At 47.9% G+C, this 14,439-nt stretch overlaps 1 long non-coding RNA gene across 1 annotated transcript in view; it reads left to right on the top strand.

Annotated features, from left to right (window-relative positions):
• Positions 1-6,619, top strand: part of LOC139668409 (uncharacterized) — a 43,040-nt gene extending 36,421 nt beyond the window's left edge. Inside the window, exons 4-5 of the long non-coding RNA XR_011697051.1 lie at positions 3,670-4,042; positions 6,231-6,619. This is a non-coding gene — a long non-coding RNA (uncharacterized lncRNA). The remainder of the gene's footprint in view (positions 1-3,669; positions 4,043-6,230) is intronic.
• The last annotated feature ends 7,820 nt before the right edge of the window (positions 6,620-14,439 follow it).

Raw genomic sequence — 14,439 nt, 5'->3', positions numbered from 1 at the left:
GCATCTCTGGCACTGGTACAGGTGTTTGTTCTGGGAGGGGATCCTTTCGGGGTAGAGTTTCTTAGTAGGAAGCAGAATACAGAGTCCTCACGAGGCATTTCCTATTAACTCTGTCTTCTCCAGGCTGTATAATACATGGGAGGACAGGGGGAAGGTTTCTTCCTCTTCCCTATATATGGGCCAGTGTGGCACAGGTGCTGCATGCAGGACACAAAGGGTTGTGGCTGCCAGCAATGCCAAGGCACTGCTTGAAAACACAACTCAAAGAAGAAAGCCAGAACAGGGTGCCAGGAGGGAAGCAAGGAAAGTTCCTTAACTCAAGGTGGTGGGATAGCAGGGATCGCTCATCTCACGTTGCTTGCTCCCAACATCACAGGCAGTGGAAGAGGCACCCTCCAGCACCTCCATAAGCCTCTGAAGACCCTTCATCACCAAGGCTTTGCTAGGAGGTTGATATGTCCCCAGGGGATTAAAATCCAGGTTTGAGATATGGTTGGAGCAACCTTGACCCTTCGTGCTCCAGGACCAGCTGCTACTACTTATATGCTCATCAGGAGAGGGGAAATTAGTAGGGAAACATCATGAAACTTCTGGAGGTGTTAATTAAACAATTTTAAGTTATAAACATTTTTAATTGGACTCATTTTTGGTGTCACAAACTATCTCTTGATGAGACAAGTCCTAAAATTAAAGCTGTTTTAATCTCTCTCTCTCTTCTCCTCCTCTCTTCCCTCGTTGTCTTTCTGGTTGCAAAGTAGAAAAGAAATCACTGAGACTTCTGGGCTTTGCTGAAGACTGCTATTTTTAAGGTGTTATGTTTGATTTAAATTTAAATTCTGACCAAAAACTCCACCTTGGGACCAGACCTCCTTTATCAGTCTTGTAGCTAACTTTCTGTTTTCACATGTAGATTTTTAAGGAGGAAAGACAAAAATTGGGCTTGTAAGAGGTGCTAGCTCGCCACTTTAACAATGACAGTACCAGCCTTTAATGTCACCTTTGCCCAGGGATATTGCAGCATATCACTGTCTCTTTGTGATAAATGATACGTCATCATCTCTTATTCTTTTTTTTTATTTTTATTAAATGTTTCTTAAATTACAGAAATTGTCTTGTATTGAATTACAAGATCCAAACACCATCAGGTTTTCCTGTATGCTCCTTTGTCACTGTCATGGGCCAAACAAAACTCTCGAGGCTTTAAGGGAGTATGGACTGTGATCTAGGCTGTGCAGGTCATAGCTAAAGGGAATAGCTAAAGACATCAGATTACATCCTTTGTCTGCTGAGCCCATTGCTACTTCATGTGTGCCTGCCTTCATCTCTATTGTGCAAGACCAATTTTCAACCCAAGGTCTTGAAATTAATGACTCTCTGAGAGCCTTTCTCCAGAGGCTGAGTAGGATAGAGATGGAAGGGGCTGAATATTTCACAATCAGTCTCACCTTTTCTTTCCTTGCTCTGCAAGCGCTCCCTAGAATGGCACTGTGCTGACAGCAGCAATATTTTGGCCAATGTGAATGCATATAAATATCTCTGCATCTCCTAAAGAGCCACCAGAGATGCACAAGTCAGTCGATCTACACTGGAAGGGTGCTCTCCACCAAGCAGCTCCCTTTTTTTGGGAGAGGTGGGAGGAATGGACTGAGCTGCCCTAGGACTGCTCTATGCTCAGGCTTCAGCTTCGCAGCTGGGGTGTGCTACTTTTACCTCCACACTGATGGGATCTGTACAGTAAGCTTTGGGGGATTTGTAACTGCCCTGCCAAGAGGAGACAGACACTTCTGGAAGCAGCAAGATGTGGTCCTGTCAGCTTCCTCAATTCAGCACTGAGGTTGGGTATTTCACAGCTTGCATAACTCTAATTTGCTTTGCGATTTTTGCTGAGGAGATACAATGTCAAGGGCGGCACTAGAGAGGTTTTATTTCACTTTCAGAATGTTGCCTGCCATTTCTATATTATCTCACATAGTCATAGAGCACTGCATAGAAGCCTTTCATTTTTATTGGTTATTCATGACACAGTTTGCTTTGCTAGGCACCCTCACAGGCCACAGAGCCAGCAGCCTCCCAACACACGTGAGGGGACACATTTCCTTGCCGTAGATGATTTTGGCTTGAAAATTTCCTTGAAGCATTCCAGCTCTGCAGGTAATGAGCACTTGGGTGACTTTGACTTGGGTTTACTCCTCACCAACCATTTATGCCAACTCTGAGTCACCTGGATTCCCCTGGCCCAGCTGCTGCTCCTAAGAGGGTTTGGTAGTCTCTTTTTGCCAGGACCTTCCCTCCTTACATCCAGCCATGAACTTTGGGTGCTAACCCTGATCTCTGCCCTGCAGACAACTGACTTGGGTCCCTGCCAGCATGAGCTGGGACCTAGCAAGGCCAGCAAGGAAATGACAAAACTCAGACGTCTCCATTTCACTTTAAATTTTGGGGGGAAATCCTGAAAAGTTGCTTAGGGAGATTGTATTTTTGCAGCAGCCTGTTTCCTCTCCTTTCCCTCTCCCTTCCTTTCCCCATCTCTTTGTCTGCTAAATAAAACAACCTACATTTTTGACCTGAATTACTTTATGTGTCCCTGAAGGCATATGCAGCTCCTAGGACTGTAGGAGGGTTTTCTTCTTTGGTGCGGTCAGATACCATCATTAGAGATGACAGTCAAGCTGGATCCCCTCCCAGTCTGAACACTGTATTTCTATTTTGCAACACAAACAATAACTCCCCAGATTTCTGTAGCACCGGCTGTCAGGAAGAATTTGGGCTGCTGTACAAACAGGCAAGCATCAATTCTGTGGACAAAATGCCTCCCCGTTTCTGCAGGTGAGAAATGGGAAAGTTAAATAATTGCCAGCTTTGCACCTGGATTCACCTAAATCTGCAATAACCCCAATGCTGTTAGCGGAGGAACCAGCGGCACACAACAACCAGGATCCTAATCTGAAGGCAGCTCCCCTGGCTCCTGCAGCATCTCCCCCTCTGCCCAGCTAGTGTCTCTCCATGGGAAACCATCAGGCTTCCTCAGGCTTCCCAGAGGGTGTCCAAGGACCATACACTTTGGAAGGGCAGCAGGAGGACAGTGGGACTTCCTCTCCTCTGCCCTCACCTCTCTGCTGCCAGAGCTGAGGTAGCAGCTAAACCCCTCCAGAGAGGTTGTGTCAGGCCTTAGCAAAGCCCATACAAACTACACATTCCAAGTGATGGGTTTTTCGAAAGGACAATGAAATTTCTCATTCTGGCTAGTTTTAACACTCTTCTATAACATGCATGGCAGACTGGCTGAATTAAACCAGCCGTGCTAATTTCTCTTGTTACAGCAGCTCTGTATAACACACAAAAAGCTTGGCTTTGGAGGATGATATTATAAAGAAGGACACCGTAATTTAGTGGCTCATTTAATGTGAACCAAGAGAAATATGAGGCATGCCAATGCCGCACTGGGGCTCTATTTATATCCTTTTGGTGTGCAGTATGATTTATAATAAAGGATCATTTTTATATAGTATTAGCACAGTAATGGAGCTTACTGGGTTACCATATCCGAAGTTAGAAAATATTGTATTAGAAGAAGCTGTTCAAACACTGTGTAAGAATAGCCCTTTCTTCAATATTAAATCATGATTCCAGGCTTTTTAAAATAAATATTAATGTGTTCTATTTACCTAGGAATCTGGACTTTTATCAATGAAGCAGAAGGATCTCCACCTCTGAGTTCGGAAGATGTTGTGTGCAGCCTCACAGAGTTCACTTTGTGGCTCCCAGACCTGCTGCTCAGCACCCGGTGGCACTCTCTGGCATTGGTAGCATCCTTCTCTGCCAGGAGCCCGGGAGGAGGTCAAAAGGCAGAGAAAGCAGAAAAATCATCTTTTGCTGTGGAGTGTGGTATCACAGCTTACAGGCAGCATGTCCTTCCTCTGTCCCTCTGTGCATGAAGTCCCGTGGCCTCCCAGCAAGTCTCCCCTGCCCTGGGGCTGTTGATGGGGAGGAGGAAGGACCTGGATTTACACCCTCAGAGTTTTTCCTGGAGGCCACACAACAAGTAAGTAGTGGAGCCAGGATAAGAGCAGAGCCACTCCTGGCACCTCGCCCTCTGCATGATTCAGAGCTTGTTTCTGAAATGAGAGGACTGCATAAAGTTTCATTTGTCCATCTAGAAAGCAGTGTGTTCTGCTTCCCATTTAAAACTCAGGACCCTCATGATATTCAGAGTGCATGCAGGAATGCAGCTCTATGCTGATTTTTAGTGCCAGGCACCGTAATGCATGCCAAGGTTTAGTTCTGCCATGCAGGTGGGTAAAGGAATTGAATTTGGTTTAGAAACAAGGGGGGAACTAATCAGCTGGAGGATGACAGGGAGAAGGAGAGTTGCACAAGATGGAGCAATGCCTTTGCAAATGTCACTTCCACTGGAGCTGAAGAGCAAGGTGTGGAGGTGTGGAGGGTATTCTTTGAGGCACACATGGAGCTGGTGTTGCTCACCTCTTGAGCAAAGATGCTCAGCCCTTCCCCTCCTCTCTGCTGGGCAGTGAGGAGCTGGGGTATCCTGTAGTACCTCTGCTGCTATGCCCCAGTGCCAGAATGCTTCTGATCAGCTTCACCAGCTGAGGCTTGGCTCTTGGGGACAAGGGAACACACTGGTTCTTCTCAATGTTGATGGGACTAATGGCTACCCTCGCCATCTTGGACCAACCTGCAGGAAGGACAGCCATGAGAACACCATGTTTGGTGCCATTCATAACATCACAAGCAGCTTGAAGACTGTGCAAACACATGCTCCCAGTCCAAGCTCCCTCCTGTTTTGTTCTAAGATGGATGTTACCCTGCAAACCCCAGCACATGCTGTCTCACTGGAGGGAAGTCCCCCTGCTCTCTGCTCTCCCAGCTCTGCAGGGACACAGCTACTGTTGCCAGCCAGGAAGGTGACATACAGGAGCGAACAAAGCCAGAGCTGACTCTGCTTCCCACTCAGCCAACCTCAGGGAAATTGCCCAGCCACTTTGAATAAAAATGAATTAAGCAGCCTGGCAGTAACTCAGACCATATTTTATTAACTTGGCCAGAACCAAGTAATGTTAATCCACCTCCCTGAAATTTCTTATTTTACAGCCATGCTCTAATATATGAAAATACGCTGGCAAAGTTTTTGATAAGTTACAACCCTCCACTTAGTAACAACCATGCGTAGTGGGGTGTTATCCCTTGGATAGGGGCTGAGATGCAGTGGGGAGCCCCACACAGCCCACCCAAGCAACAAGGAAACAAATGATGTCTTCCCCTGCTGCTTGCTCTGATACCTTGATAAAATCCCCAGTGGCTCATCCACTTTTTGGGTGAGGGGTGCCAGGTGCCTAAGGGGCCTTAGTAGTCACTTGGCAAGAGTAGTCACTGGCTCCAGCCCACAGGGATGAATTGCTCTGCAGAGGTGCCTCCCTTCCTCTCTCCCTCCCCTGTGTAGGAAAACAGTTTTTCTTAGCTCAGCAAATGCTATGTCTCAGTTCCTCTTCAAAATTGGTGATGCATCCACTCAGACTAATAGATATGACGCCTTGATGCCTGCCCTTGCTTTAGACAAGATGCATCCCAGGAAGTAGTCAGACATCTAAGAAAAGGCAAAAATCACCTTCTGCACAAGTTGCCGCCTCTGGACCACCCACTAAACATGATGAAGTCCAGGAGGGTGATGCAGAGCAGGATTCTGCTTGCCAGGGGCCAAGAGCTCCTACCACTGGCCCCATGGGAGCTGCCAGGGAGCCAGCACTCCTGAGGAGGTCTCCAGTGGGCTAGCAACCCACAAGGGCCCTAGGGTGCTTCTTGCTGTGTTTCACAGATGCTGCCTTTGAGTTTAGCACTGGCAAGGGAGTCATCTTTGGTACAAATTAACATCTTCCCCACTCCCTGCATTCTTGTGTCCTGCATAAGCCCTAGCAAGAAATAAAATTGCCCTGCCTTCCTTGTTTTAATAAACAGTAATAATGCTAATAATACTTCACACCTCACTAAGAGCTTCCATCTGAGGAAATGAATGCACTTTAAAGACATTAATGATTTAAGACGCTTAGCCCATCTCTGAGGAAAACCATCCCTTTTCTTTTTTATCAAAGGCAAAGCTGAAGCAAACTGTAGGTAAGTGATTTTTCACCCTGCAGGAAGGCAGCAGTGATGCAGAATAAGAATTCAGTCTCCTCCACTACTGCCTGTGACCATGGCTCCCTTTTCCTGTTTTCCAGCTAACTTCTTCTCCATTCCCATGATGCTGCAGTGGTGCCATCTCAGGAGCTGCTGCAGGCTCTGGGAGGCCAGACTCAACTTGCTCGCTGTACTGTTTGGAGCCTGTTTGCCTTCCCAGTGTTAATTTATTCAAGGTGGGCTGGACCTTGAGTGACTGCAGCTGCTCACTACTGCTTGGACCAGGTTCGCTCCAGGAGTTCCCGCATTTTGGGATGCCCTCTGGGTGCAGTGATGCCTGGCACTGTAAATTTCTCCAGTCCTCGGGGCAGGCAGGGAAGCCTGCCTGAGGGTTTGAAGAGGATAGCACCCCAGGAACAGGTTGGGTGTTGCATCCCATCCAGGGCAGCCTTATCTGCCCTTTCACTGCAACCTCGTCTGCAAACACTGCAGTCGTATTGGCTGCTGGGCTGGCTGTGAACACAGCCACCATTGCCCAGCCACCTTCCCATTGCCTGCAGGGTGGGCCTGGGGAGAAGAAACCCAATTCTGAAGAGTCGGATGAACTGCAGTGCACTGGGCAGTGAACTTTGTTGTATACAGCGGCTTTGTAAAATGAAACTAGCCTGTGCCTCTCCGGGTGGAAAAAGAAAGCAAGCAGGGACCACACCTCTTCTATTATGTGCATAGATCTGCCCATCAGGGTCTGGCAGCACTTGCTTAGTTATATGAAATGTTCACTATAAACATGAGACTACTGGGTGGTTGGTTGTTAACTCTTTAGGGCACAACTTGAAACACTGCAAGTTGGCCTGGGCCATGGGCTGAAACATGATTTTCTGCCTTAAGATGCAACCAGATCTGGGTTGTCTGCTTCCCTCTGCTATGCAGAGCTTATAAATAACTCCCTTCTCATCCTCAGAACAGCTTCTTCTATTTTTTTTTAAACACGAGAAGGAGAAAAAAAAAAAAGGAGGGCAGGCAAGCAATAGTGAAAGTGCCACCATGTTGTTCTATTTTAAACCCTGCTTGCCTGCACTTTCGGATGCAGGCAGGGGAGGAGACCACTAGGTCAGCCCCCCACCACCCGCCCGGCCGCTGCGGTGTGTGTGCCTGTGTGCACTTATTGTTTTATCCTCACGTCACCTTTCAGTCTGTGCTGCTCGCCCTCCCCTCCTCCCTCCCCAAAATCTTTGATTAATAGGTTCGCTTGCTTTTTATATCCACACATGTGGCGCATCTGGAGCAAGGCGTGCCTCTGCTTTCTTGCTCATTTTTTATCTCCCTCTCTATCTATACGTGCACTTTTTAATGTTTTTTTACTTTACTTGTGACTGCCATGGCAACTGTTACATGTTTGGCAAAAAGCTTACGGAAAAGAAAAGGGGCTCAGCGCTCAGCTGGCAGATGTCCAGTGTAATCATGCTGCAGCGCCGAAATGAGGCCTTTGGCTGGCTGCCGAGCTGGGGAGAACAAAGATGTCAGTTCCCCGTGTTGGCGGCGGTGCTTGTTTGGCACCCTTATATGGTTTCCCAGAACTCCTCGCCTTGGCGGCTTTCCATTCCCTTTAGGGCAGCAAACAGGATTAGCACACACAGACTTGTTTTTCTCTTTTCTCCTCCAACTGTTCCAATGACATCATCCCTGCTGCATTCAGCTGCCAGCAGGGTGACTTTGGGGGTGGATTTTTTTTCCACTTAAAAAAACCACCACTGTGCACACACCAGCAAGCACGATGGTTTAGGTAACGCTTGCACACCTCTCTTGTTAAACTAAAGCCCCTAAAGTGCAGAAAGCTCAGGCTAACCAAGCCAGATGCGCTGCCTTTTTTTTTTTTTCATCTCATAATTGAATTCCTACAAGATAAAAATCTCCTTTTCCTCAGTAGGCTGTAATCAGTGCTCACAGAGCTGTGGTTTCCAACTGCCCTCATCATGTGCTTCCTTATGAAACTCCACAGAGAAATAGTCTTGGCTTGGGCGTCGATTTAAAGGGCCCTGCAGCGGGGATGCAGCCCCTGTTTGCTCTCCAAAATGGCAGGGCTGAGACCACCCAGCCCGGGGTGTAGGGGAGTGTGGGGGCCCACAGAGTTGCTGTGGTGGAGCACTGGAGGGAAGCCCCCTCTGTTAAGGAAGAGCTTCACTTAGGAGCGTTTTTATTTGCTGCTAGCTGTGGAAAGTGGGTAGAAAGATGTACAGGAGAAACTGTTGCATTTTCTGCCTTTTTCCTCAAAGCCCAGACCCATTTTTGGCTTCTGGACATCTTTTGCCCTGGGCATTTTACTCTTTCCACCTAGTCTCTTAACTAACCAAGTAACAGAATCATGTCCCATTCCCAAGGGAGCTCAGAGGGGTGAGAGCATTGCCCCCCACCAGGAGGTGGGTAGCCCTTGGCAGGGAGACTGGGGCCAGTTTGTGTAGCTGGGTTGCCTCCCTGCTCCTTGTGCCTCCTTCCCTCCCGGCAGCACTCCTGTTTTCCTTGGCACAGGCCACAGGATGTGATGCTTGCTTCCTACTGTTGATGCAGACCCAGGGAAGGGGCCCAGAGGGGATGGTGGGCTTTGCATGAAGGGTTGCTCAGTGATGGAAAAGCTCCCCAGCTCGAGGCTGGCCACAGACCACTGGATGTTAGTCAGCATGGGAAGAGCTGGCCAGTCCAGTTCCTCATTGGGACGCTCAGTTTTTCCACCACCGAGGTGGACGGACAGAGAGATGGACAAATGTAAACGGCAAAGCAGGGTTGCTAGGAAAGCTTTATGTAAGCAGCTCTCGGCCGGCAGCTGACAGTGCAGCAAATGTTCAGCTCCCAGAGCTCCACATCAAACCTGGCAGCACATCAAAACCTCTGTTTCATAACTCACTAGAAATAGGATTTTCTAACAGTGCCAAGAGGACTCGCCTTGTTGTGCAGGGACCTGGGATTTTACCAGTTGTTAATGGTTAACTAGTCAATGGCCTAAAAGATTCAATAGTGCCTTTCCTCATGATGAGGAATTTGATTTTACCAGGTACTGTGCTTGGCGGCAGCCATGCCACTTTGATACACCTGTTAATAACATAACTCAGGAATTAATTAGCAATTAACTGCAACCAAATAATTACAGAATCAGCTGTCAGGAGGGAGGCTTGATGCTGTGAGGGGACTGCCCTCCACTGGGAAATGGGTGCATGAGCATGGCTGGGGAGGGAGCAAGGCTGGAGGGGACACTTCCCGGCACCAGCAACCCTCACCTGCTCACTTCAGCTAACAAGGCTGAGCTGATGTCTGGGCTCCTCTGGCTCTGAGGGAGCAAGGCAAACATCAGGCGTGCTCTGAGCTTTACAGTGTAAGACAAAGCTCTGTAAGTGCTTTGCAGAGCAGAGCTGTGGCTTTGGCCAAGCCTGGCTGTGGGCAAGGGGCTTGCTGCAGTGCTGAAGAGCAGAGAAACGAGAGGGAGACACCTCCTCTGCTCCCAGGCACCGATATGGTAGTATGCTTCCACCTGGCCCTCTCCCCACCCTGGCTCCATGCTGAGATGTGCTGATAGCACAGGAAAGGCATTTATAATTTTTTCATACATTGAAAAAGCAGTGAGTGCATTAGATACATAAACAAATGGAGATACATGGAGATGAAAAAGGCTCAAGTATTCATCTTATTCACTACTCTCTTCTTGCTGATCAAGAGCTATCCCCTCCTGGACATGATCCAGTATTTTGTTCAGCCTTGTTTCCAGTGATTCAAGTGATCGGTCTTCCTTTGGGAAACTCCGTCACTGCTTAATGCACTTTTCTGTTAGAAAGTGCATCTTGCCCTGCATTTGGCTTCAGCAGTTTGTCTCTAGGCTCTAGGATTGCTTCCCAATGTGCCAGCTGCTTGTGGATTCCTGCCTCCTCCAGGCAAACTAGATGTCTTGAGCTCTTTTCACTTTCTCCATAGGTCAGTCTTAATCTTTTAATAATTTATGGCTTTTCTCCCCTCTGCTGCCATCTGCCCCATATTGGCCTGGATCTGCCATACATGGGCAAAGTATCACCGTGTGGAAAAAGCCTCCCTGGTTGTTCCAGTGGGAACAGCCTCAGTGGGACTGAGGCTCTGTGGGCTGTGACAGCAGCAGCTCCCTGACAGCTATGTGCTTCTCTAGCTCTGGGCCAGTGAGTGTGAGCTCAGTGGCTGGCAAAGGAAAGCGCAGCTGGAGGGATGCTCTATTTAACACCAACTACTAATGGCCCAAAGGGGTTGTTCTGGCCAAGTAGGATTGCTGAGGCATAGAAACACCATGGATACACAGAGCCTTTCCCCTGGCCATGCTCCCTGCCTAGGAGCAGGCAAGAGGTTTGGGTGGAGGAACTTCTCAGTGCAACTCCAAAAGGGCAAATGACCAGATCAGTTTGAGAGGGTGTTCTGTCCCTTCAAGAAGCATCATCAATGCAGTTGCAGGATGCCTCATACCCAGCCTGGTGTCTGAGCTAGATGGAGCAAAAACTTCCTCTGTAGTCAAAATAGCTGGATTGACACAAGTTACATCCCCGAGGGCACCTCATGTAAAGCAATCTCCTTCCTTCCATCACATTCACAAAAATGATTTGAGCACAACTTATCCTTCATGGAAGTTACCGCCTGCTGCTGATTCTCATGTATGTGTCCTCCTCAGTTTGGAGGTGCAGGGGTGTCCCTGTTCCTCAGCGATCACCTTGAATTGACCCTAGAGGAGTACATTTCTGTGGTCATATTCCAAGTCCCTTTTTGTGCCCCCACCCCATTTCCCTTCTTTTGTGTCTCTGTGCTTGCAGCTCCTTGATATGTTGCCAATGGGGCCATGAGCACCTCCGCCCTGTGCTCCCAACCGCAGCAGGGACGAGTCCCAGCCCCTCTTCTCCCACTGGCTTGTTTCGTGCTCTTGCATGTTATGTCCTCCCTGCCTTCGGGCATTTGTCACAGCGCTCAGCACAGCTTGGCCTGGGTCAGATGCCTGCGTTCCTTCTCGCCCTGGACCCAGCGCCCTTCCTCTCTTTTTGTTTCCTTTTGTTTATGGTACTCAATCTAGCTCTCAGGCCATGCGCAAATGCTCTGCTCCTGGCCAACTTGAATTTGGTTCAAGGAAGATTGCACAAGAGTTCAGGGCTGGTGCTCGGAGCCAGGCCTGCTGGGCTGGCTGTTTTGTTCTCTCAGACCTGGTCCTGCCGGAGGACCTGCTGGCATGAACTGCCGCCAAAGCGGAGTCAGCAGGATGCCTCACGGGGCTGCCTTGGCTGGGAGGAGCCAGTGCAGCAGTCCTGTGAGGTCAGGGACAGGCCTTGCAAATTCAGTTAAATTGAAAAAAAAAAAAGAGAGAGAAAGCAAGTTTGTCTGAGATGCTTTGCTCTCTGTTAGAGCCATGTAGATTGATGGTAACCCCAGCTACCTCCAGGTATAAATAGCTTTTATTCCAGTCTCACACTGGGGCTGGGCAGTAAAAGCTCTGCTGTGTGTGGTAGAGGAGCCAAGCTCCAAGTGGTGAGAAAGAGGCTGTCAAGCTGAAATTGCTCCCCCAAAGTCGAATGAGAAGAGGTGGAAGAGTCCTGATGACATACACAGCTGTGCATGTATCCAGGAGCTTAAACCTCCCTCCCTGGGCACAGGGCTGGGTCACTCTGCAGAAGCAGCTCACTGGGTTGCTGTTTGCAATCTGTCTGGCCCTGGGTGAGACAAAGTGCTTACTACCCTTCTTCTTTTAGGCATAGCTTGTATTTCAAGTGACATGAAAACCTTGCATCCATGTGTTCAAAAAAGCTGCAGGCGACTAGTAAAAAAAACCTTATTTTTTTAAATGGTTCCTAACTTGTTTTTGAAGGCAGGTTTGTTATGTTTGGTTGATTGGTCTGTCTTTTCAGTGACCTTGTCAACAAAAATATCAGCAAAGAGATGATAAGGGAATACTAGGAAAAATCAAGCCTATCTGTGTGAGCAGGCTGTGGTAGGATGGACCCTGGGAGAGTTAGCTGACCTGCTGAGCCTCTGTCAATTATTTTTAAAAAATCACGGGGAATGTGAAACTTCGGGGCACAGGAGGTTCCTCAGCAGTCTGTGGCTGAGATGTTGAAGTGCCTCGGGACACTCCTTGCCAACACAACTAAGAAATTTTGTTTTACTTCCTGACATGGAACCTCCCCACTTAGAAGGAATGTGACTAAAAATCCCTTGGCAGATCTCCGTCTTTCTTAGAGGTGGGATTCATCTCAGCTGACTGTAGAAGAGTGGAAATCACACCATGATCCAAGCTAATCAGCCTTTCACTTTTCACAGGACATAAGGAGCATCAGGCATCTCACACACACATATACAAATAAATATATATGTCTGTATATGTGTGTGTGTATGTGTGTGTGTTCAGTGGGACAAATCTCTTACTGGAAGTGCGCACCTCTTCTACAGAGCACAGCAGGAATCCTGGAGTTTTGGTTATCCATAGCTGTCTACTTTAGGCAAAATGAGCACTAAATGGCATGACCCACCCTGAAGAATAGGCTTAGTTTTGGTTCTTTGGAGCCACAGAGGAGCTGTTTAATGACTTACAGTGGCTATCTAGTGACATACAAGTTCTTTCTCTGGCTTACAGGTTCTAGTGCAGCTTCTTGGCTGTTGGCAATCTCATTAAAAACCCTGATGAATTCAATGATGCAGCCCCTGAATTATTCTCACTTCCACCAGTTTCATTTGAGAACATGGCAATATTCTCCCCATCCTTTACAGTTTAACATAATGCTGATAAATGATATGACAACAATAAATTTTCATTTTATTTAAAGCTGTTTATCATCCATATCTATTATGGAAAGTCATCAATTATGCAAAAAGCATGAATGTTTAAAGAGCCTCTAAAGTGTCTCTATTTATGGATTGTATGTTGTATATTCTTTACTTGCTTGTGCACACTGAAGAGGCTCCTCCATTAAGTATCATTTTTGCACAAAGAGCCTGAAAAATGGAACCTGACAGGGAGATCTTAGACAAGCTGGAGGCTTGTCACAAAATGTGACGGAGCCATAAAAATTTCACCTTGGGAGAATCCCTCAACAGTTGAAGCTGGGTCTAAATCAGAGGATCAGTGAACTAGATGGATGCAGTGTATCTCAGGTCAAAAAGCCATGTCCTGTAGCTTGCCTGAAGTCACCTTCCAGGGCTTAACCAGGGCCTCTCAATGGACAGAGAAATAAAGAGGTCCTTCATGAGCTCTCATTAGCAGAGGGGTCCGCTCTGCTCACAGCCCAGAGATTTCTCCAGGCTGTGGTCTGTTACAAAAGCCACAGGAGCTGCATCCTAACACCTGGGGTGTGTGTGTGGACCATGTTGCAGAGACTTGTGGCTTGTAGAGGTCTGCTCCTTCTCTGGAGTGAGGGAGCAAGATGGATGAAATGGCTGAGATGTCATAAATTGGTCAGGTATTGCTCATCTCTGAGTTTGCATAGCAGCCTCTTTGCTATGGAGGGCCAGATTCTGCTCACAGGGCAGTGTCTTTGGGGCCACCTTGCACTAACACCAGTGTAATTGGCAGCTTGTTTTGGCATGTGCATTAAATCACAGTAATGGAGAGTTTTTACATCAAGGAACGCAGGTCAGGGAGCGGATACCAAACAGAGACCCTTTAAAGTAGCTGATGATGTTGGCATCTTGGTTTTCTGCTTTGTTTCCTTTCAAGAAACTGGAGTGACAGAAAAAGAGTTAAAGTAAGGAAATTAGATCACAAAAAGCAAATTAACTAAACAGCACCATCCTGGCCTGATGCTGATCTTGCACATGGTGTGCCAATAAATCCCAAGTAACCCAGCACACATCTGGGTGTTCCTGGGGCGGCTCTGTCCATTCAGGCCTGCCAGGGTATTGGAGGGGGCCCGCAGCTGCCAGAGCTCTCTGGCAGCGTGCGACAGGAAAGGGAGAGCTTTCTCACACGTCTGACACAAGAGGTCGATTGTGGGGACTGCCGACGGGTGACCTCCCTGTGCCACCGGTGCTGGGGCTGCAGACTCCTCTGGCACAGGCACCCACCAGAAGACCTTCTGCTCTTGCATTACAATGCCTGTATCATTGTAAGTGTCCTGTAGTTGCTGAAGACTTAGGTGCTTAAACATGTCCCTGAAGTAATTAGTTGTGTTTTTAAATTACTTACAACGTATGTAGTGCTGTAGGTTGTGACAGAGAAGGGAGCATGAAGCCTGTGGAGTGGGAAGTATGGTGGCATCTGCTATTTTTACACATTCCATGCAAGGTCACCTCCATGGTATCCCGCACCCAATGCTGGTGCCTCGCACCCAC

The sequence above is a fragment of the Pithys albifrons genome, chromosome 2 (genome assembly GCF_047495875.1).
Source record: "Pithys albifrons albifrons isolate INPA30051 chromosome 2, PitAlb_v1, whole genome shotgun sequence".
Lineage (NCBI taxonomy): Eukaryota > Metazoa > Chordata > Aves > Passeriformes > Thamnophilidae > Pithys > Pithys albifrons.
The sequence above is the reverse complement of the archived record's forward strand: the minus strand, read 5'-3'. Positions and strand labels throughout refer to the sequence as shown.